Raw genomic sequence first — 25271 nt, 5'->3', positions numbered from 1 at the left:
TCATTAGGCATATCAGATACAAAAAATACAAATGTGGAGTTTTGATAACTTCTATTTATACAGATATTATTGCAAATTAGCAGATATGAAGCATTTTTGAAGGTTTTTTCTATCAAAGTCCGCCTAGTGTCTTGTTTTGTCTGATGAATTGACCAACCACCAGCGAAACGATCGTAACACATTGGTTGTGTGTGTGGGACTTCGCTAGAATTAACTTTTTCGATGCAAACTCCTTAGTTTATGATAGCTTAATTATTTTAATTAATTAAAAATATATTTTTTAATTGGGTATTCCTTGCTTCCCACAACCAAGTCGGTGGAAAAATTAGACCTTGTCAAAATCAAAATATTGTAAATCGAAACCTTGCGCTATATGGGGGCTACCATCAAATGTGGATCTATATAGACAGTTTTGATGGAATGTTTGTTAGCCTCTGGAAAAACACCGTTATATCGGGGTTATACCAAATCGTGGACTTATATTGTACATTTTCCATACCAAATGTTTTACGGACCTACAAAACATTTGACCAAAATTGTATCAAACACTACAATCCCTTTTGGATGCTATAGTGATTTCCATAGACGGATAGACGGACGGACATGGCTTTATCGATGTAGAATTGTACGCTGATCAAGAATATACATACATACAGTGCTGCTCAAAACATTTGCAACTGGAATGACTAGTTCATATTTTATATAGTTCTGAGGTAGTTTGTGGATTTGAAATGCCAATATTTTTGTAGATTGATTGTTTATTGAATCCTTTTTAAAGATTTAAAAATTAATTTGGAAAAATTTCACTTATTTTACAAAAAATATTCAAAACAAAGCTCGAATTCACTTTTGGTTCTGCTCAAAACATTTGCAACTGAGAAAATTTGATTCAAAATCTGAAGAAATTATTTTTGTTTTGATAATATATTGTGAATTAAACATTTTATTTATTATCTGGAGACATCGTAAAGGAAACCAGTTAACTAAATAAATTAATATATCCTTTGGAATCCTGTGCTCTAAGGATAATTGTAAAATATTAAGGTTTTATTCGATATTTAATAGTCTAGAGTCCAGATTTGAGTCCCGGAACCTCCTATATGAATTTAGATTACTATAGCTGATTGGGTTCGATAAGAACTTAAGCATATTTTCAAAAAATTACTAGGTTTACGTGTTTATATATGCGTTTAGATGCGGTATTATGCCAAAACATTCTGTTATACGACAATTCTGGCGTGTACATGGTGAGATTTAGACATGCTACCTGTCCGGATAGTTCTCGGATCTGATAAATATCTCGACCTCATGTATCCTGTACCGTTTCTGTCCATCAAAATACCTCCAGGGCAATATAAAACACCTACTACATTTTGGGTCAACTTTTTCGTGTAAGGGGACAAATTCTATTATCTTTCGTTCTGGTGAACAAACAAATTTTTTCAAGTCATATAACTTAAATATTGATTTTTATCGAGGAGAAGTACTAGTTTTTACTACTTCAGAAACATAACCACACATTTTTTGCATAATTTCTATGAAAAATTCCACTTTTGTTGGAAATTACTGTTTTCCCAAAATTTGCCTATTTTGGTATACCGGTGTGCATGGTATGTATCGGAGGTGTTTGTATCGATTTATCGGTGTCAAGCCTTTTTTTAACATCTGTTGATGACCTCTGAGTGATCTGCTTAATAATTCGTATAATTATTTAATCATCCCCTGCAATAGATGTTGTTTTCCTTGCATATCCTTCCCATCTTATGGCGATTTTAGTTCTTTTTACGCGGTATACAGCTCTGTTTAAGATATTGTGATGTTCCCATGTTTCTTTTTAGACCTCGTTGGATCCATAATTTTCAAAAATTACCATTTTAGCAAAGCGTTGATAAAAAATTCTGGTCGTAATTTAAGTTTTTCTTAAAAAATTAGACATGTCTTGTTTTCGGCATACTTGTCTATCAAAAGTCAACATATGTGCGATAAAATTTACTCCTCATGAAAGCTTGTTGTCCCCGTCTTCTGATTAAAAACAATTTGATGCCAATCAATACAAAAAACTCACAAAAAATTAACTAATAGATATTCGTACCACGGAGTTGCAAATGTTTTGAGCAGGCTCCGATATTTCACACATTTTTTAAACATAAGTGTTCATAACTGAATAATCATTTTTAAATCTTGAAAATATGGTCAATAAATAATCAAATAACAAAACAAACCTATTTCAAAACTCAAAATGTCCCTATAAATACACTGAATGTGATATAGGCATCCGAGTTGCAAATGTTTTGAGCAGCACTGTATATACTTTGGGAGATTTAAAATTATTATTTCGAATATATTTATATATAGTAGCTATATCCAAATCTGGACCGATTTCAATATAATTTGGCAGATTTATTTCTAGACCAAACTTCATCAAACATTCAAAATTTCATTGAAATTTGACATAGCATGTTTGGTGCATGAAATACTGAAATCTGCCAAAAATATATGTATATGGAAGCTACATCGAAATCTGGACCGATTCTAGCCAAACAACAATAGCATTCGTCCTTTGGATAAAAATTAATATTTTTAATCGTATAGGATACTAAATGCGACCTGTACTTATTACAAAGTATATGGACAGACTGATGGACGCAGGGTTTCTGAGTCGGAGTCTAGCAAATTTAGGTGGAGTCGGAGTCGTGAAAAAAAGTTCGACTCCGACATTTTTTTCTTCATTTCTCATTATTTTTGTTTTTAGTATATGCATATTAATTTTTTGTGGCACGTTTATGGCAATTATTAAATGTGAGTTGTACATATTTTTCAACTGAGAATTCTATAAATTCGTATTTCTGTTAATTTATGTTGACTTTTTGTAAAAGTTTTGTAAGATTTACCAACATATTTTAATTCAATTGCAACTTATGTATTTCGTTGTTAACATTTGTTTCCTCATTTTTATCAGTCGAAAATTTCTCAAATTACGATTTTTTTATACTTTATGCTTTATTCATTATTTTTTTTTACTATTTCATATCATTATCGGATTGCTAATTTTGAAAAGTTTAACTTCGAAAAAATTTAACTTTGTTCAGAGGATTAATTATTTCACTGGTGTAGTCACTGTAGTGATGCAGATTTTTTTGGCTTTTTGCCTATTTTATTATGTCGTCACTTATCTATTGGGTTATCAACAAACTTTGGGGATAGAAAACCTGTAATAATATTTCATTTTTTGTTTTGCTCGAATATTTCATACACTTTTCCCCACAAAAACACCAAACAAAAACCTAGGCTCGCACACACGTAACACTTCTCGAAAACGTAATGCAAATAAAAGAGAAATTTCCTAATGAGATTTCCACGAACATGTTCTCGTATAGGTTAAACATAGGAAGCTATTTAATGCCCCTTTTTATGATGTGTTTACACTTTTCTTTAAAAGTTCAATCGACTCGGTTTTCATTTCGTTTGGTGTTTTTTGCCATTAACTATAAACCTACAACGTCTACAGCACGTCTGTACGCAAACAACCGTTAGAAACTACTAACTTGGGCAGGCAGTCAGTCACTCCCCACAAAAAAGTTGCATTAAGAACTTTTCTGTCGTTTACTTGAGTCGTTCATTGGCGACGTCTCTTCATTTTCACGACATAATAAGAGCTCCAACCGTTATTTTGTTCACTCTCTGTTTTTCCCAATGTTCTCCACAATGGGCCCCACACACACCAAACGCCAACCGACCAACAACAGTAACAACAACTGCTATACCCATATGAAGTCGGCATAGTAAACAACAACAACAGCAAAACAATAACAATAAAAATAACAACACAAATCCATGATGACGACATCGAAAACAAAACGAAATTCTTTCTCCATTTCAGAAAAGCTAGTAAAAGTTTTCTGCTATACTCCCAACACTATCTCCCGACTGACAAGGAGGCCTCCATACCCATTCTCCTCTCTGTTTATCATTTCATTACGTTTACGAGGTTTGTTTATCACAAACATATGCAAGTGGAGTGGCCGGGAGTACCGCCGTTTTTCTTTTAGTTTTGAAAACAAAATAACAGTACATTTTTTTTTTTGAATATTAATGAGCTCAAGTTTTTTCTGTTGTCGTTGTTGTTATTGGCACCCATATGTATCTGGTCATCAAAACAAATCATTATCCATAACTGTTCTTTTGTCCGTGGCTCCATAAATTGTGATATGCACGTAACGTCCGCGTGTATGTTGGCATTTACGTAAATTATGCATTTTTTACGTTGTGTGGCACCTTTGACATGGTTTTTTGGGAGTTTTTTTTTTAATGTTGGTTCTTTGTCTCTTTTGGAGATGCATCAAAGGAAATATGGAAAAAAAGTCTGAATTTGGTATATGTTCCAGCATAAAGTAAAATCTTAACTCTTTTAGAATATATTTGAGAGCCACATGATTACGCTCCCCATTACAAAATAATGTAAACACGCTACCTTTGCATTACTATTATAATAGAGTATGTCTATAGACTATTTCTTTAACATTTCAGAGGGCAAAACCACTACTACGAAGTGATTTTTATGTAAATGCATGCTTTTAAACAATCCTTAACGTTCATATGCGTGATACAGTGTGTAGTGCGTTTAGCTACAAATCAGAAGTTCGCATGTTCAATTCCGGCAGAGGTAAAATAAAAATGTGTAGTGTGGTAAAATTGAACATAAATTCACCTCAACAATTCAGCTTAATTGTCGATTTATAGTGGCCTTAGAATAACTACAAGCATATTTCGGATGAAATGTCCTTGTCAAAATAATGGGTTTGTAGGTTGATTTGTAAGCAGGTACAGCTATCAAAACGTATTATATGAAACTGTTTTTTGACAAAGAGAGTTTTTGCTGGGAATTTTTCCGCTTAAAGTGGCCAGTAGTGGTGCAGCGGTAAGCACGATCAAAGAACAAGAAATCAAATTGATCACGTTGTGATAGATAGAAGACATGCATCGAGCGTGTTGGATGTACGATCGTTCCGAGGTGCAAACATAGACTCGGACCACTACCTTGTTGAAGCAAATGTACGTACCAGATTAAAAGTAGCAAACAAAGTGCGAACAGACACAACACGGAAGTTGGACATCGGTAAGCTGCAATCACAACAGATAGCCACAGCATATTCCACTCAACTGGCCCAATTGCTTAATCAAAGAACTCCTCGTCCCGATAACATATCAGGACAATGGAAAAACATTGCCCACACCATGCAAGCTTGGATACCAGAGACCTCCACCAAGGAATCCATGGTATGACCAGGAGTGTCGTGCTGCTACCGAAGAGAAAAATGCGGCATATAGAGCTACTATACAATCAGTAGCAACGCGTAGCGCACGAGAGAAAAGGAGAGAGGAGAAACGTCTTTTCCGCAGGAAAAAGAGAGAGATGAAAAAGCGGGAGTGTGAACAAATCGAGATGTACGGGAGACAGAATGAAGTCCGAAAATTCTACCAAAGAGTGAAACATCAAACTGACAGGCACATCCTCCTGTAGAGACCAGCAAGGTAATTTGGTAACTGATACAGATAGTGCGCTAAGGATATGGAAAGAACATTTTTCCAAACTGTTGGTATCCAATAGTAGCGAAGTCGACGAAGATACCTCAGATCCAATCCCAGAAGATGGTATTGAATGTATACCACCCTGCCACGATGAGGTAAAGACAGCAATATACCGGCTGACGAATAATAAGGCAGCAGGAGCTGATGGCTTACCAGCCGAGCTGTTCAAAACCGGAGGTGACACGCTGATAAGGTGTATTCATCAGCTAGTTAGCACCATCTGGCAGGAAGAACGAGTACCCGACGATTGGAACCTGAGCATCCTATGTCCCGTCCACAAGAAAGGAGATAAGACTGTATGCTCCAACTATAGGGGCATAAGTCTCCTCCCTATTGCCTAAAAGATAGTGTCAGGGATATTGTGCGAACGACTAAAGCCAATGGTCAACGGAATAATTGGACCATACCAATGTGGCTTTAGACCTGGCAAGTCCACCATTGACCAGATATTTACCCTGCGGCAAATCCAAGAGAAGACCCAAGAGATGCAGATCGACACATATCACATTTTGTCGATTATAAAGCAGCATTCGACAGTCCCCTCCGATCAAAGGTATTCCATGCAATGTCTGAATTTGGTATCCCCGCAAAGCTCATCCGGCTTTGTAAGATGACTTTAACTGATACTAGGTCCTCAGTTAAAATTGGAAAGAACCTCTCCGAAGAATTTTGTACCAAAAGAGGTTTCAGACAAGGAGACAGCCTTTCGTGTGACCTATTCAACATTTTGCTGGAAAAGGTAATACGAGATGCAAATGTCCAAAGAAATGGTACAATTTACACCAATAGCCACATGTTACTTGATGAGATACACATCATGGGACGATCAGTAAAGGAAGTAATTGATACCTTTAGGAAGGTCGAAGCAGAATCTGCGAATGTGGGTCTGGCGGTAAACGGCGAAAGGATGGTGTCGACGCGCAAAGCGTCCATAGAGCTCGGACCAAGTGTGGAAGTTGGTACCTACAATTTTGAGGTAGTTAAAGACTTCGTCTACCTCGGCACTGCCATAAACACAACAACAACATCAGTTGCGAAATAAGAAGAAGAATTGTATTGGCCAACAAATGCTACTTCGGGCTGAGTAAGCAGTTTAGGAATAAAGCCACATCTCGTCAAACAAAAACAACGCTTTACAAAACACTGATACTACCCGTGTTGATGTATGGTTCAGAAGCCTGGGTACTTGCGCCAGCAGACAAGGCAGTGCTTGGTCTGTTGGAGAAAAAAATTCTTCGAAAGATCTATGGACCAATCTGCGTTGACGGTGAATATCGACGTCGTATGAAGCACGAGCTGTATCTGCTATACAACGACATCAGTATAGATAAACGTATCGAGATGCAGCGATTGCGTTGGCTAGGCCATATAATAAGAATGAGCTATGATGAACCCGCTAAAAAGGCGTATAAATTCGAGCCACATGGCGGTGCACGCAGAATTGGCAGGCCAAAGAATAGACGGCGCAAACAAGTGGATGATGAGATGACAAGGCGCGGTATTCCATAACGCGAAGCACGAAACAGAGAGAATTGGAGATCTTTTCTTAGTTCGGTCTATGGAACAAATGTTCTGTAATGGGCCTGCTAAGTAAGTATAGTCCCCATATATATCTTTTCCCGATTTTGCTACAACTCGTTCAATTTTGATCGAATAGCTACACAGATTTTCACAAAAATCCTCATATGTACTTGTGCATAAATTCATTAACCTAGGTTAACGGTAAAACTGAACAAGGGCCTGAGGAAACATCCCAGGTTAAATTTGAAGGATATTCATCAAAAATTAAGTGAATTATAGCAAAATCTGGAAAGATATAAATGGGTGCTATAACTAAATCTGAACTGATTTTTTTAAAAATCGGTGAAACTACTCAGGGGCCAAAGAAACTAACACTTATTAAATGTGAAGGCTATTCAACCAAAATTGCGAAAAGATATATGTATATGGGAACTATAAATAGTGTATACATGTAAATAGTGTATACATGCATACAGGTGTTGCCACAACATTCCCGAAGACACACTTGGCTCCCATCAATATTGGCTCAATGATATTGGAGAACAGCATCTTCTATAGCTGTACTAAGAAAATCAGACTTTTTAGCAGGCTAGTCATTAAAAATGTAACTTATTTTGAAACAATGTTCGTTCTTCAATAAATATAGCGTTATGAATGTGTTTTATTTCTCATTTATTGAAATTTGACAAAAATTCGTTATATAGAGGATATTTTGTGTGATAATTCCCACTTGTGCAATAAAAGCACTTCGTTACACGGAGTTTAAAATAGGTGAAAAAGGGTGTTTTCAACTTTTCTTCCTTATAGAGAAAAATTCGTTATCCAAATCTGAACCGATATATCTCAGAAGGTTGCAGGGATTGAGAGACTGACACAGTTTGCTTCGGAAATTAAGAGCCAAGGTGGCTAGAGGGGGCAATCAAAAGATATACTCTGCGAAATATTAAGAATTTATATTTTTTTAATCAAATTTAAATGTTTAATTCTTGATAACGGTACTTTGCCCATGTCCAGTTGATGTCAACTTATTGTACTAACATTTTATTTTTATAGCCCACCCATCAAATCCCCAATCAAAACTTTTAATATTATCAACAAAATTATTTATTGGTCGTCTAATTTTCATATTATTATCGCTTTAGATTACCTGGGAAATATTTTTCATATTTACGAGTAAAGAGCTATAACTTCATTATGGATGCACATATCGACAAAATTCACATTTCACATTCACAAACATCACGTTTGCGATCGTTTCCACAATAACATCCAGTCCAGACCAAGTCCAGACCTGAGTTACTGTGGTCCCAATCTGATCTTAACGAATAACAACTGCTTCGTTGGCGTTGTTGTCAGAATGCGATACTTCTCAGTCTGCTCTACATGAACCGCAAAATATGACAATAAAAGATAGGATAGGACGTAATAGAAAGTAATATAGATTTTTATATCCTCAGCTAGAAAGGGCATATACACTTTGATACGACCAAAAATGGGCCTCATCGAAATAACGGTTTTAGACCCCAAGTATATTTGGATGACCATATCCGTCCGTCTGTCTATATGTCCCTCTGTCTGTCTGGCTGGCTGGTGCGCACTACAACTCTCGAACGGATCAACCGATTCGAACCAAATTTTGTCAAATATTTTGTCAAAATTTAGTTAAGTTTGAAGATGGGCCATATCTGTCCAGTCCTTCGGGTACCTCCCCCACAAACGTTTAAAATGTTTGTGTAAAATGGTGTGAACGATAACTCTCGAAGGGAGCAATCGATTTGGTTCAAACTTTGCACATTGTATTATTCCTTCCAGATATAGATCAGATTCGAATATGGACTATATCGGTCCACTGCTTCGGATACCGCCCACACAAAAATCGGATAACGTGAAGTTAAAGAGCTCCTCTCGGATCGTTTTGAAATTTTTTCAGTAAATTGTCCTTGGTCTGCCTTTACGACGGTGCAATTTTTTCTTGCGCAAGTCCATACATCCTGAGATATTGGCCTGAAGCTCAAAAAAAAACACTGACGTACCAGCCAAAATGGCAAATCCGCAAGATAATTCTCGCAGGGAGTTTCTGATTGGTGCCGACTTTGCACATCGTATTATTTCATCTCGTCATATATCAGGTTGGAATATGGATTGTATCGGTCCACTCCCTCGGGTACCTCCCACACAAAATTTGGATAAAGTAAAGTTTAAGAGCTCCTCTTGGATCGTGTTTAAAATTTTTTCCAGTAAGTTTTCCTTGCGGTTCTTTTTACTGCGGTTCAATTTTTTTCTTGCGCAAATCTATACTTCTTGAGATATTGGCCTAAAAGATCCAAGAAGCCCTGACGGTACCAGTCAAAATGGTAAATCCGCAAGATAATTCGCGAGTTTTGTGATTGTTGCAGACTTTCATTTGCATCCAGTCATGTATCATGTCGAAATATAGACTATATCGGTCCACTCTTTCGGGTACCTCCCACACAAAATTCGGATAAAGTGAGCTTTAAAAGCTCCTCTGGAATCGGATTTTTTCAGTAAGTTTTTCCAGCGGCCTCATTTACAACGGTACATTTTTTTTCCGGAGTAAGTTAAAGCTTCCTAAGATATGAGCCCAAAAGCTCCAAACACTTTTTTAAAAATTTCTTCCAATTTATTTTAAAGTAATTTATTATTTCGAGTCCTCTGTGAAGAAGTTTGGTTACTAAAAATGTTTGGTATATGTCAATGATTTGGTACAGCCCTACATTACGGTACATATATATTTTAAACCAATCTCGGGATACAAAAACAAAATGTATATACGTCATAACTATTGTGTTTGTTGTTTTGTCAGCGGCTGAGTGTATATCTCCGTCAGCACATCTGACTGATACTTTCATACTTGTTAAACTTTCAGATGTTTGCCTTTAACTACAAAGTCAAATTTTTGATCAATAGATTTTGAAAACTCTGTTAAAAGAATTATGTCTCAGCAAAGCCGACCTTAGGTCCTTAATTTTAATTTTTGTAGCAATTTGTGGTGAACATTTCCCAAACAGTGGTTCTAATTATCCCACTGACAGATCCACAAAAACCAAACCACACCACTTGGGCAGGGTTTTAGGAATTTTCGGGCCAGAAGGATTACCTTCGGTACAATTTGATTCTCGAAATGCGCTTTAATTGAACATTGTGGTGGAGATACCCAAAGGATTTTATGTCAGTCAACTCCATCATCCAAATTTGAGTGTTTGGATGTATAAAGTGCTCTGAGAAACCCTGTGCCGGGGCGAATGAATACCGCCCAGAATTATGTATTCCGCCATAAGGGAACGATTTGAAATTGATGAACTCTGGACTGACGACTGTGCTATTCTGGAACCTTACAGAAATGGCTTTCAGGCTAATGCCACAACTGCCTGAGTCCCGTAAAACCCTAATCTCAAAGTACGTTCAATGCTCGTCTCACTAAGTGGGCAGTGTAGGTTCGAATGCACATTCCCGATTAACACGCCCCCTGAATAGCTACACCGATTTTCACAAAAATCGGTTCAGGTCTGGATATAGCCTCCATATATATCTTTCTCCGATTTTGCTATAACTCGGTCAATTTTAATCGAATAGCCTTCATATTATATATGTGATATTTTCTTACGCCCATGAGTAGTTTCACCGATTTTCACAAAAATCGGTTCAGACAAAATTGATATTTTCATTCCTGTGACCTCATTAATAATTGTGCAAAAATTCATCAACTAGGTCAACGGATTTTTTCTGCGGTACTAGGCCATTTTATAGATTTTCCTATTATGACCACAGTGCTCTTGAAGCAACTTTAAATGGAAGGTGCTTACACCTGGGAAGTTTTTGCGGATTCTTAAAAAAATCGTCGGAGCGCTTTTTAAATAAATCGCGATTCAAGTTGATATTTTTAAGGGTTTTTTAGGTCTTCACGGTTTTGCTTGGAAACCGCAAGTCCTATCGGAATGGGACTAAGAAAAATGTTGTAGCTATGAAAATTCCCTACAAGATTGACCTTCATCATAATTTTGTAGGCTTTACCGTTATTGAGATATAGAAGTTCAAATTAGGACAATGCCTTGACTGCATCGCCTCCTTATAGAACAATGTCATGACAGCAATTTCCCAACTTAAAGTTATATAACTCAAAAATGGTACAACCTAGGAAAAAATTACGAAAGCCAATCTTGTAGAGAATTTTCACAGCTACAACATATTCTTTGGTCCCATTTCGAAAGGATTTGGATCTGAACCTCTATATCTCAAAAAAGTAAAAAACCTAGAAAATATCAATCAGCCAATCTTGTACAGAATTTTCACTGCTGCAAGATTTTCTTTAGTCCCATTTGTTATAATAACGAAAAATATGAGGAAAATCAAAAGTTTCGTTTGTTTGCCAGCCATAAACAAGTAACATTTGCTGCAATAACTAAATGTGTTTTTGTTTGTCAAATAAACCATTTCGTAAATCTTGTCCTCTCGCAATTCTCATACTCAATGGAATACTATTATTTTCCTTTTAGACTTCCATGTTGACCCCAAATATTTTTGGATTCCGGTATAGTAATCTTACCGACATAATGACTATAATTCCTATTTTGTAACTTTATTTCTCTTTGTCAAATAACACAAAATTCTTAACTGATTCCTATTTGCAAATTTGTACAGTGTACTTGGCTTCTAATAGCACACCTACAACATTCCTCTCTAAGGAAAGACACTTACAAAGACTCATTCACTATATACGGCAAAAACAAAAAAAAAAACAGTAATATGTCACTAATAATGCCAAGGTTAATTAAAAAATTGCACTCGCCGTCAAACGATATTTTGCGGGACTTAGAATGCCACCAAAAATGCTACGCGAAACAATTGAGGCCATTTAAAATAATTTGTGAAATACATATATTTTTATGAATGATTATCCATTTCACGGCATGAATGAGATGTGCGAGGTGAAATAAGAAAACAATAATAACCAGTCACAGCAACAACAACGACAACGCTGTTGCTGTTACTAATTTCTTAACGATCGTTGTCTAACCGGGTAGTATTAGTCACCGGCACTAAACGCCAACGTCTAGTTAAAGTGACAATGGCCAACAAAATGCCATACCACAGCAGGTATTTTTGTTCGTACGAGTATCGATCGATATGTTGCCACACAGCTGCTGTGATTTAAGATCGACAGCTGGAAGGGGAACGTTTAACTGATTCAACGACTCATTAATTTAAGCCTCAATAGAAAAAAATCACTGTTCCTCACCCGTTGAACCCGTATTTTTTCTATTTTTTGTTTCGTATCAGATTGAGGAAAAATAAATTGAAAAAAGATGAAGAAAAAATGGTCATTCATATTCATTGGTTTATGTGAGGCCTGAACGCCCCATCCACCACCATTTGCGCTATGTGATGGCATGCGGTGGTGATTGTGAGTATGGTGTCTGACTTTGACTGACTATGTTGCGTGTTTACTCTCTTCTAGCGGAGCTGGGTTATTGGCCACAATTGCAAGTAAAAGGCATGCGGCGTCACAAACTGTCTACGCCATTTACTATGCGAACTGGTAAAAACTATCAACCCCTCAGTGTTGTTAGTTCCAGGCAGGCACAGTGTGCAGAAAATGGATTTCAATGAAGTTAACATATTGGGACTTTTGCTTATAGAAAACTTTAGAGAATGTAGAATAGAATAGTTATTATAATAAATATTATAATTATTATCTAAGTTTTCCAACAAATGTTTTTATTTCTGTCAATTATTTATTCGCCTTCCACAATTCTTTTAGAACTTGTCGTCCCCATGTTGTTGCGGGTCTGGCTCTAAAGCGGCTTCCTTGTGGATTCCACTTAAAGTATTCTATGGCAGTATTGGCATGTTTTCTCAAAGTATGGACAATACACCGTAATTTCCTTCTATTAATAAGCATTATTCATAATTTAGTGACTTTTTTCATAAAAGGATTTATTAAAAATCACACTTGGCCAATGTATGTAGGTATTTTAAATACAGTGTATCAGACTATAAACCGAGGGGTTTGAATCTAGTTTGATCGACTATTCGTCGATTTTCGAGTTTTCTATTGAAACTGTAAAACCGTCAAGTCAGCAATCTATGGGCAAACTCGGAAATCGATTATAGGGTAATCGATTATGCGATTTTCCCTCCAGACAAAAGTCGACTACGATTTTTAGACTTTTGACTTCGAAAAGTCTATTAATCGAAAGTCGACTTACCTATCCCTAGACAGGCTAAAGCAGTGTAATCAAATATGGTCTGTTCCTTTACTTTTGAAAGTGGTAAAACCGGCAAAAGGTGTATAAGTTGTAAACTGCACTCATATCAATTGTATGGTGTCTGAAGTAAAGGAACGATTTTCGAGTAAAAAGTGGTAAAACTTGAAGATTCTTGCACGTAAAGGAACAGAGCTATATTTAGCAATCATCTATTTCGCAATGGAATGTACGAACTCTTCGTGAACCATCAGGGCTTGCAACGCGAACAGCAAATGGCATCGTATAAGATCGGCGTCTTACGCATAAGCGATCAACAAATCGTTAAATTGCGAAGAAACATTGGGCGTAGTCCAAGAACATACATAGGCACATTTGGAAATCAGACGACACTTGAAACCTTCTCAAAGAGGTGAACTTTAGATACAATTCAATAACAAGAAAAGAATAGTGTCAACAGCTCGCAAAAGAAGTGAAGAAAGACTAGACAAAAGAAAGTTCAAAACAGCCGAGGAAGTAGCTAGAACATTCTTCCAAGACCCTCAGTGGTGTCCGCAACCCTCCGGTTTCCAACAACTTACGTAGTGTTCGTAACTCTTAGGTTTCCCATATTTAACCCTTTAGTTGACCCCTGAACCGATCGTTAACCAAGTCTGTTTCATCGTTTACATCTATCGTGCGCACCAACCAGCGAGACAGACAAGGATATATCCGAAACGGATTTGTTCTTAACATATATGGAGTAATATTTTTCACATGTATAAATGCTCGTTGGTCAGAAAGTTAAGGATAGATCTAAATTGAATAGCGCAGCACTATTTAATCTGAGAGAAGTCGTCTCTAGTCTCTTCAGAGATGTTAACAATTCTTTTTATGTGAGAACTGAACTGCAGTACTACATACATATGTATGTATATTTAACAAGTGAGCAAAGTCTATATTCGGAACGGTGTGATGCCCTTACACTACTACTCCTTTGCATACGTTTTTCACGGATCATAATTTTTTTGGTGATACTACAGTTATCAGCCACCCTGACTTTTATACCAAATGGCTTAGTGCTTAATGATCCAAAATAATTAAAACATTACGAGGTACTGATTTAAAGATCTGCTGGTCTTCTTGATTAGCATATTACACGAAAAATGGAATGTATTAGCGACTATTGCGATACCTCCGATGATTGATCACCTACGTAGCACAGTGGTTCAGAGAACGACTTTAGTGGTCAAAACCCCAATTTTTGTTGTCGTCATTGGTATTTAGTTTCTATATGGGATTCGATAGTAAATATATTGAAACTATGGAAACCAAAGACGACAATTTTCCCCCACTTTGAAAAATACGTAATTTAAAAAAAAAAAAAAAAATTAGAAAGAAATAGCTATTTCTCGGAAACTAAAACAGATGTTGCGTTTATTGTTTTTTGTTGGGTAGGTAGACGTTTTAATAAATTACCTTAGCGTTTGCACAAAGTGAGCTATTTTTCCTCAGGTACTAAATTTTTCGTGAAATTCCAAATTGAGTTGTACTAAATCTTTGGAGGAATAACACGGAACAATATTCTGTTTTCGCAGAAAGATGTCTTTTCATATTTCAGCCATATATACTTTTGTACCCTTACCGTTCCGTCTGTTTAACACGTTTATTTTTATACCCTCCACCATAATATGGAGGGTATAATTAAATTTGTCATTCCGTTTGTAACACATCTAAATATTCATCGAAGACCATATAAAATATACATATTCTTGATCAGGGTAAAATTGTAATTCGATATAACCATCTGATCTGTTGAAATCAAGATGCAGCTCGCAATTTTTAAGATAGAGCATTGTAATTTGGTATAGAAGTTTATATTACTCCTAGGATGTTTGGTATTGCAAATTGGCTGTATCGGTCCACGTTTTGATATAGCCCCCATAGAACGGTACCACCCGATTTTCAGTATTTTGAATGTTTTAGCTTCATTATCACACCAAAATGGCTGAATTTTGGTACTTAGTCTTCTTTGGGAGTATAAAACTTTCCACAATATTTTTGTTGGTATGGGTCCACGCCTTCATATATCCCCCATAGAACGGTACCACCCGATTTTCGGTATTTTGAAGGTTATGGCCACAATAATCCATTGAAATGGCTGAAACTTGCTATGTAGTCTTCGTTGGGGTATTCAACTTTTCCCTCTAAATTTATTGGTATAGGTCCACGCCTTCATATAGCCCCCATAAAACGGTACCTCCCGACTTTCGGTATTTTGAAGGTTGTTCCCTTAATATTCATCCTAAGGGGCTAAAATTTGGTATTTAGTCTTCGTTGGGGTTATAAAACATTACCCCAGAAATTTGTTGGTACAGGTCCACCCCTTAATACAGCCGCTATAGATCGGTACCACCCGATTTTCGGTATTTTGAAGGTTTTAGCTTCACTATAACACCGAAATGGTTGAAATTTGGTACTTAGCCTTCGTTGGGGGTATTAAATTTCAACCCAAAATTTTGTTGGTATGGGTCCACGCCTTCATATAGCCCTCATAGAACGGTACCACCCGATTTTCGGTATTTTGAAGGTTTTAGCTTCACTATAACACCGAAATGGTTGAAATTTGGTACTTAGCCTTCGTTGGGGGTATTAAATTTCAACCCAAAATTTTGTTGGTATGGGTCCACGCCTTCATATAGCCCTCATAGAACGGTACCACCCGATTTTCAGTATTTTGAGGTTATGGCCACAATAATCCATTGAAATGGCTGAAACTTCCTATTTAGTCTTCGTTGGGGTATTCAACTTTCCCCTCTAAATTTATTGGTATAGGTCCACGCCTTCATATAGCCCCCTAAGAACGGTACCTCCCGATTTCCGGTATTTTGAAGGTTTTGGCCTCAATATTTCTCCGAAATTGCTGAAATTTGGTATTTAGTCCTCATTTGAGGTAAAAAACTTTCCATATGAAATTCGATTTTCGGTATTTTGAAGATTGTGGCCACAACAACCCACCGAAAGAGCTGAGATTTGGTATTTAGTCTACGTTGGAAGTAAAAACCCCCATAGAAAGGTACCTCCCGATTTTTGTATTTGTGAAAGATGTGACGTCAATATCCCACCGAAAAGACTGAAATTTGTTTTTTAGTCTTTCATAGGGTTATAAAATGTTCCAGAAAAGAATCACCAGTATTCCCCATAGAAGCATAGGTCTCGATTTACGGTATTTTTTTAGGTTTTAACCACATTATCTTACTGAAATATCGTAAATTTGGTATATAGTCTTCTTTGAGTCTAAAAACTTTACGCCAGAAATTTGTCGGTATAGATCGACGTTTTGATATAGCCCCCATAGAACGGTACTTCCTGAATTTCGGTATTTTGAAGGTTAACGACATTGTTTTACCGAAATTGCTGAAATTTGGTTTTAAGTCTTCTTCATAAACGAAAGGAAACTAATTGTTCAATTTTACTTAAATACCACTCGTCGTGGAAGGTATAACAAGTTCGGCCCGGCCGAACATTATGCCGTTCTTACTTGTTATTTATTGAATTTATTAAAATTACATGGGTAAAACATTTGTGTTTTTTCTTACCGTTTTCCTATACGAATTATAGCTTTCTACAAAAATTACAACTTTTTGGAAATAAATGAGTTTTTATATAAGTTATATGAGTTTTATAGAAACTCAATTTTTGAACAAATTTTCAAATTAAAAACAATTGATTTTTTTTAAATAGGAAACGGCCTTTCTGAACCTCTGTGCGGCGTCACATTATGATACGTGCTGAACTAGATAGGTAATAGTTCGTTATGAACTAAAATGAACGGTATCGATTGATCTAGTTCTTACGCTCTTTTCAATGAATCGTTCAATTGAACTAGTTCGTGAACTATACATCTGTAAAACATCTGGACCACAACAACTCCCCTTGATAAAAATACCAAACCGAGTTTCCGTAATTTTTTAACACAGCTATAAGTTTGATAAGAAGAACATATAAGTAGAATAGAAAATACACTTTTTATACCCTCAACTATTAGGCTAAAGATGGTATATAAACTTTTGATTGCTTGAGTGGAGTATTCCGCCATTGGCTCAACTTCATTTATTACCCTCTATTACAGAGAGTAATGTTTTTCCAAACGAACTGATACAGTGTTGCAAAATTGTACTGATCGCTACCAATATCATGATTTCATCCCGGCGAAGGGAATTATCAATTGGCTTCTCAGTTGAAAAACATTACTCTCTGTAATAGAGGGTAATAAATGAAGTTGAGCCAATGGGGGAATACTCCACTCAAGCAATCAAATGAGATTGAATCTTCTACAATAAACAAAACAAACAGATGGTATATAAACTTTGAAACGATGAATGAATGTGCATCATTGAAATAATGGTTTTAGATTCCAAGTATGTTTGGACGAAATCCTTTTGAGACAATTTGGACTCGATTTAGACATTTCCGCTCGTCTGTCTCTCGAATGGATCAACCGTTTCTCTCAATATTTTGTTAAAATTTCATCTAAGTTTAAAGATGGGCCGACATATCTGCCCACTCTTCGGGTACCTCTTCACGAAAGTTCAAAATTTGTCGATAAAATGGTGAACAAGTACATCCCCCAAAATTTTTCAAAAAATTTTTAAACAAGTGCATGTTAGGAACACTTCTCGGATCGTCAGGAACGTTGATGCAGCAAGTTGTGCTCGCGCCACCTTTTATGACGGTACAATTTTCCATACTTCCTGAGATAATGTCACAGAAGCTCTAAATAGCACGACAACTTACAAACTGTCTATCGAATATGTCCACATCATAACATTTCTTCCAAACCAAGGTCTATATTATAAAACATCTTCGGGTGCCTCCCTTACAAAATTCAACATTTTTGCCTATGTACAGTGTGGCCAAATCCAATATTTTGTGCCAAAAATGCTGAAATATATTTTTTTTTTTAAATTGTACATAAAGTATTAGAATACAAGCTAGCTATATCTTTCATAGCTATATCTTCATCCGTTTAGAAAGTATAGATTTTTGACAAAAAAAAAAAAAAAAAAAAACATTTTGGCCACACTGTGCTATGTGCATTTTAAGTGATGATCGTTTAAAAATTTTTACAGAAAGTATACAGAAAGTAATGGACCAAAAGCTCAAAAAATCCAAAGTTACTCACTAATGTGTCTAATGGACACGATAACTATCGAAAAGTGTGATTGACATTGGTCCATCGTTTGCGCGTCGTAATATTTCTCTCATATTTTTATAAAGTTCGAATATGTACTACATCGGTCCACTCCTTTAGGCACCTTGCACAGAAGATTTCTAATTTTTACAAATGTGCAGTTTGGGACCTGCCTAGGATCGTTTATACATTTTTACAGCTGTATATTTTTTCGGGCGTAAGTCCATACTTCCTGAGATAATTTTCATTAAGCTATAAAAACTCTACGGCCATCAACCAAAATTACTCTTGGCAATTATTGTTCCAAGCTTACGTTAAATTCGAATATGGACATACTTCTTCCGGTACATCTCCCACAAAAGTTGAAATATTTCGCTTTATGAAAAAATTGACACCTGTTCGCGGATGAATTATAAACTTTATTTCGGATAGTTCTCGCAGTATTCATTACAAGAGTCATGTTTTTGGAAACGACCCATATTGGGTTTGCTTCAGGCTGAGGGTATATCTCTGTCGGCAAAGCCGACTGATACCTCATGACTTGTTGATATACAGTCAGGGACAAAAGTTTACATACACCCCCTAAATCACGGGTATTAGGGTTAGTAGTGATTTTTATGAAATTCCAAGTATGCAGATTTATTTCTTCTCAATAATAAACAATATTTAATAGAACAAATGTATATTCCATAAAACAAATAACGGTAAATTTTACAAAAACCTAAAAATGATGGGGACAAAAGTTTACATACACCCCAAGGAAATATGCGTATTGCCGTGCAATTTATGGAATTAACAGCAAAATTTATACATTTTATTGTTTTGGCGAATGCCTCTGGGTGTTTGAGATATATTTTAGAGAAAAGAAAATAATTTTTGGGGGTCAAATGCCGTTATTTAAGGTCAAACTTCTTGTATAGCTTGTTAAAGCCGACCCTTGCTTAATTATTTGCGTTTTTAGGTAATGCACTTAAAAAAAAAACACAAAATTAGTGTCAGATTGCAAATTTTGAGACCCTAGAAAGCTTTGGAGTTGTTCTTGTGCAAAATATTGCTTCTTGGACGTCGATAAATGCCCGCTTTTTATCAGATTTCTCTGGAAGTTAATATATTCCGCGGAATTCTTGGTGCAAATTACATATGGGAGGCCTTGAATTGCCTTGTAATATGGTCTGATACAATCCTTTGGCATCAATTGAATCAGAAATGTGAAATATTCTGTTTCAAACCTGTTCCCGAAGCTTCCAAAGCATCAAAATGTAAGCACTACGAAAAAAGCATGAAATTTGTACGCTGAACAACGTCGTTTTCGTATTATGATCATTACCGTCACTATACGGGCGAAAAGTTTCGTATAATTGTACATTTCTGAGTAAATTGATGTCAGAGGATTGTATCAGACCGTATTACAAGGCAATTCAAGGCCTTCTATATGTAATTTGCACCAAGAATTCCGCGGAATCTATTAACTTCCTGAGAAATCTGATAAAAAGCGGGCATTTATCGACGTCCAAGAAGTAATATTTTGCACAAGAACAACTCCAAAGCATTCTAGGGTCTCAAAATTTGCAATCTGACACTAATTTTGTGTGTTTTTTTAAAGTGCATTACCTAAAAACGCAAAGAATTAAGCAAGGGTCGGCTTTAACAAGCTATACAAGAAGTTTGACCTTAAATAACGGCATTTGACCCCCAAAAGTTATTTTCTTTTCTCTAAAATATATCTCAGACACCCAGAGGCATTCGCCAAAACAATAAAATGTATAAATTTTGCTGTTAATTCCATAAATTGCACGGCAATACGCATATTTCCTTGGGGTGTATGTAAACTTTTGTCCCCATCATTTATAGGTTTTTGTAAAATTTGCCGTTATTTGTATTATGGAATATACTTTTGTTCTATTAAATATTGTTTATTAGTGAGACGAAATAAAACTGCATACTTGGAATTTCATAAAAATCACTACTAACCCTAATACCCGGGATTTAGGGGGTGTATGTAAACTTTTGTCCCTGACTGTAAGTGAAGTCTCGCCAATTTCTTTTTGAGATCTTAGAAATTGTTTTTTTATGTTAGAACAGAACTCCACTACTACATGCTTTAAAACTCGAGTAGGACTCATAGAAATCGGAAAATTTTAAAAAATTCATACTTGTATTTCCATGCCACTGTGCGAAGAGCTTGGCCTGAAATGCAATTAGCAAACTTTTGCACAAAGCGTGCAACAAGACTCCGTTCTAAATGCTCGAACTAAGCGTTCCACAACGATGCAAAAATTATTGACTAAATCCAGCAGCCGCACATTTTACGTTCATAATAAAAACATTAACTAAACATTAAAACATAAAGCAAAATGCAACAACAAATCATAACAGCAACAGCGCAATAATCACAAGTAACGATAATAGAAAAATAGAAACAAAAAACGAGTGATTATTAATTAAAGTGTAATGGTGTTGCCGCTCGTTGTTGTTGCAATGATATGCTGCTGCGTGTATTTTTGGGTGATTTTTACGGTGTGATTAACGTCATTTCGAAACACAGTTGTAGGCGTTTGCATTGTTGTTATTTGTGTTTTTGGTCTATACGGGCCAATGCTTAGATTGTGGGTTGTGTGGTAGAGTTAGTAAGGGGGAGGGAGGGTGGTTGGTTGGCTGGCTGGTTGAAGTTGTTGTGGTTTCTAGTATCTGAAAGTATGTTTGCTTTGCTTTTTTAGTGTGTTGCTGCGGTTCTTGTTGTTGTTTTTGTGATATTCAAGTGTAAAATAACGGGTTAACAACAGGTTTTTGGTTGTAAGTTTTTCGTCGTCATCGTTGTTGTTGACGTTGTTTTGTTTGTCTTGTCATTTAGAATGCCGCGGCCTATTTTCGAAAAAGTTGTTAGCGACAATGACGACAACAAATATTGTTGTTATTGGATTTTCAATTAGAACTAAAATTGTGAGAAGAAGCTTGTCTGAGAATTTTGAAAACGGTTTCCCATAACAAATTTGAATGGAAAATATTGGTATTTGTTTAGATGTTCAATTAGAACAGAAGAATTGGCCATCGATTTCCATGCCTATTCCAAGTTGTAAATTTTCACACAATATTTAAGTTTGGATTTTTTTAGTTTTCTTTGGTAAACTCCACGAAAGAATATCTGAAGGTTCGAATCACATAATTGTTGCTTATTTATAGTTTCCTTTGTGAACTTCTGACCGACCACTTCTTGGCCAAGAATTGTAAACCAGTATTAAAATATAATTACACCATTTATACAAGCGAAATATTTTTTTTATTACAAAAACACAAAACTTGTTGCTATTGTTGTTTTCTTTCTATGTTTTTATTCGTTTCATTTTTTTGTTATCAACATTTATTGGTTATTTTGTTGTTAATACATTTAACATAAAATTTGTTGTTGTTGGCATTAAAGACTCAACATTTAACACTTTATTTACCAACACACTCACAAACACATAAATTGGAAATTCTTTCACATAAAAATTGCTTAATTTTTCTCATAAAACTTTCAATTTTCTTTGAAATTTTATAACTTTCCAATACATTTTCTAATAAATTTGCAAATTTTCATAACATTTTTTAAAAATTCTTAAATTTTCAAGCGATTTTTTAAGATTTTCTATAAACTTAGGCGCGGTCAGTTGGATTACTTGTCACCATTGCATTAACAATTTTATACAAACACACTCACATTTATCACACACGACGACGATCTTTTAACGTAGCACCATTTGGCCGAACAAGAAGAAGACGTATAAAGTAACGTCTGTGTGTAACTTTGGCAATAGTATTGGTTAGTTGGTTGTATTCAACAAGTTAAGAAGACACCCCGCGAGACGCTAAACAATTTTTTGTTCCGTCGTTCTTTACAATCCGTATTAGCCAACCGCTCAAGCTTACAGTCGTTTAATTTCTGAGAAAAGCTAACCGAACAATTGACACTCCAACCAACCAACCATCCATACGCCACAACACACTCGTGAAGTTATCATGTTCTCCCCCAAAAAGAGAGCCAAAAAGCTTTCTCCACTAGCATGGCGGTGCCATTGTGCGTATGTGTGGTGCGATGACATACGGGCACACAGGCATGTGTTTTTGTTTAGCCTGATATGAAATTTGTTTAACCGTTTTTTCTTCTTTCGTTTGTTTTGTTCACAACTTTGTTATTAACTTGGCTTTTATTCATGACATTTAGCTTTATGTTGACAGTTGTGCTTTGTTTTTGAGGTTAAGTTTTGGCAGGCTGTGTTTTGTTGACATTTCGTTTTGGGATTTGTTCAGTATTTTCTGTGGATGAATGGTTGGCAATTTTCAAAATTGCCAACGGAAGTCTGTTACAAAAAATAATTAAAATAAAAAAAATTGTCTAAAAATATTCTTTAAATATTTAAATTGTTATCCTCCAAAATTCGTTTAAAAATATTCTTAAGAAATCCACGTTTATGTTCTTTGAAAATCTACGTTTATATCCCCCAATATTTCCCAACAAATATTCGCTAAAAATCCACGTCTGTAGCCGTCAACATTCGTCTAAAAATATTCATTAAAAATTCACTTTTGTAGGCGTCAATATTCTTCTAAAAATATTCATTAAAAAATCCACGTCTGTAGCCGCCAATATTCGTCTAAAAATATTCATTACAAAATCCACGTTTGTTGTCCCCAATATTTTAAAAAATTCTTTAAAAATCCACGTTTGTAGTCCCCAATATTCAAAACAATTCTTTAAAAGCCTACGTTTGTAGTACCCAATATTTTAAAAAATTATTTAAAAAATCCATATTTGTAGTCCCCAAAAATTCTTTAAAAATCCACGTTTGTAGTCCAAAAAAATATTCCAAAAAATCTTTAAAAAAACGACGTTTGTATCCTTCAATATTCTAAAGTATTCTTTAAAAAATACACGTTTGTAGTCCCTAATGTTCTAAAAATTACTTAAATATCCAAGCTTTTAGTCCCCAATATTTTGAAAAAATTGTTTAAGAATCCACGTTCTAAAAAATTCTTTAAATATCCACGTGAGTAGTCCCCAATATTCTAAAAAATTCTTTAAATATCCACGTGAGTAGTCCCCAATATTCTAAAAAATTCTTTAAAAAATCCACGTTTGTAGTCCTTAATATTTTAAAAAATTCTTTAAAAAATCCACGTTTGTAGTCCTTAATATTTTAAAAAATTATTTAAAAAATCCACGTTTGTAGTCCTTAATATTTTAAAAAAATCCACGTTTGTAATCCTTAATATTTTAAAAAATTCTTTAAAAAATCCACGTTTGTAGTCCTTAATATTTTAAAAAATTATTTAAAAAAAAACACGTTTGTAGTCCTTAATACTTTAAAAAATTATTTAAAAAATCCACGTTTGTAGTCCTTAATATTTTAAAAAAATCCACGTTTGTAGTCCTTAATATTTTAAAAAATTCTTTAAAAAATCCACGTTTGTAGTCCTTAATATTTTAAAAAATCCACGTTTATAGTCCTTAATTTTTTAAAAAATTCTTTAAAAAATCCACGTTTGTAGTCCCCAATATTCGTCTAAAAATATTCATTAAAAAATCCACGTTTGTTTTCCCCAATATTCTATATTAAGGACTACAAACGTGGATTTTTTTAAATAATTTTTTAAAATATTAAGGACTACAAACGTGGTTTTTAAATGGGTTTATTTAGCTCACCCCGTTTGTTTTATTCTTGGGTCAAATTTAGTAATTCAAATTTCACCCTCTTCCTGACAACCGATTAATCTGAAATTTTGTATACACTTTGGATTTTGGTGACAATACAATTATGTTTATTCATTATCATTATAAATTCAAGATGACCGCCGCTACAAAATGGCGGATAACGTAGGTTTTATCAATCGCATCAATATGGGTATCAAATGAAAGGGCTCAACAAGCAGAATACAATATACTATAAAAAATTGAAATCCAAGATGGCGGCCGCTGCAAAATGGCTGATAACAATTTTTTATCAATCCCACCAATATGGGCATCAAATAAAAGGGCTTGACAAGAAGAATACAGTGTACTATACAACCTCAATATTTAAGATGGGCGCAGCCACTAAATGGCGTATAATTAAGATTTAAATTTAGAAATTGAATCTGTTATTTAGGTATCTGATTAATCCACCCTGAATCCACCACCCAAGTCAAGATTTTTTATCGTGTTGAGGACTGTGTGGCGTTAGGGTGGCTAAAAATTATACGTCGTTAGCGGTACACCACCCAAGTTAAGGTGAAAGGTTAAAACGCGTCGAGAACTGTATGGCATTAGGGTGGATAAAAATTATATGTCGTTAGCGTTTTCCCCTCAAGACTCAGGCGCATCTTGTTGTACATAGCCATGCACCTTTATTGGACCTCTAGGGGGTCGACCGTTTAAATGTCCATTACTCGGGGGAACAAAATGGTAAAAAAATATAAAAAATACAAACACAAATAAAAAAGAAACTGCAACACAACGTAAACGAAGGCTTCAAAAGCGAAAGAAAAGTATAAAGCAAAACGAGCTAAAGAAAGTGAAGGTGGTAGAAATAGTCGATTACAGAAACGACGGGAACAATTAGCGTCAAAAACACCTGAGCAATATGAGTCCCGGTTAAAAAAGCAACGTCAGCGCTATACACAAATGACGGCGTCAGAAACGCCTGAAGAATATGAAGCCAGTTTAACAAAGCAACGTGAGCGATACACACAGATGATAGCGTCAGAAACGCCTGAAGAATATGAAGCCAGCTTAACAAAACAACGGGAGC

At 35.4% G+C, this 25271-nt stretch overlaps 1 protein-coding gene across 3 annotated transcripts in view; it reads right to left on the bottom strand.

Annotated features, from left to right (window-relative positions):
* Positions 1–22435, bottom strand: part of bark (C-type lectin domain-containing protein bark beetle) — a 77898-nt gene extending 55463 nt beyond the window's left edge. For 2 of the 3 annotated variants that reach the window (XM_073971263.1, XM_073971265.1), the window contains exon 1: positions 22205–22435. The gene's annotated coding sequence lies outside the window, so the exon portion shown is untranslated. Of the gene's footprint in view, positions 1–3497; positions 3514–22204 lie in introns of those variants that run through there. The other variant, XM_073971264.1, reaches the window with a different exon arrangement.
* Positions 22436–25271: the final 2836 nt, after the last annotated feature.

Source organism: Musca autumnalis, unplaced genomic scaffold (genome assembly GCF_047663935.1).
Source record: "Musca autumnalis isolate F117 unplaced genomic scaffold, ASM4766393v1 scaffold_2, whole genome shotgun sequence".
NCBI lineage: Eukaryota > Metazoa > Arthropoda > Insecta > Diptera > Muscidae > Musca > Musca autumnalis.
The sequence above is the reverse complement of the archived record's forward strand: the minus strand, read 5'-3'. Positions and strand labels throughout refer to the sequence as shown.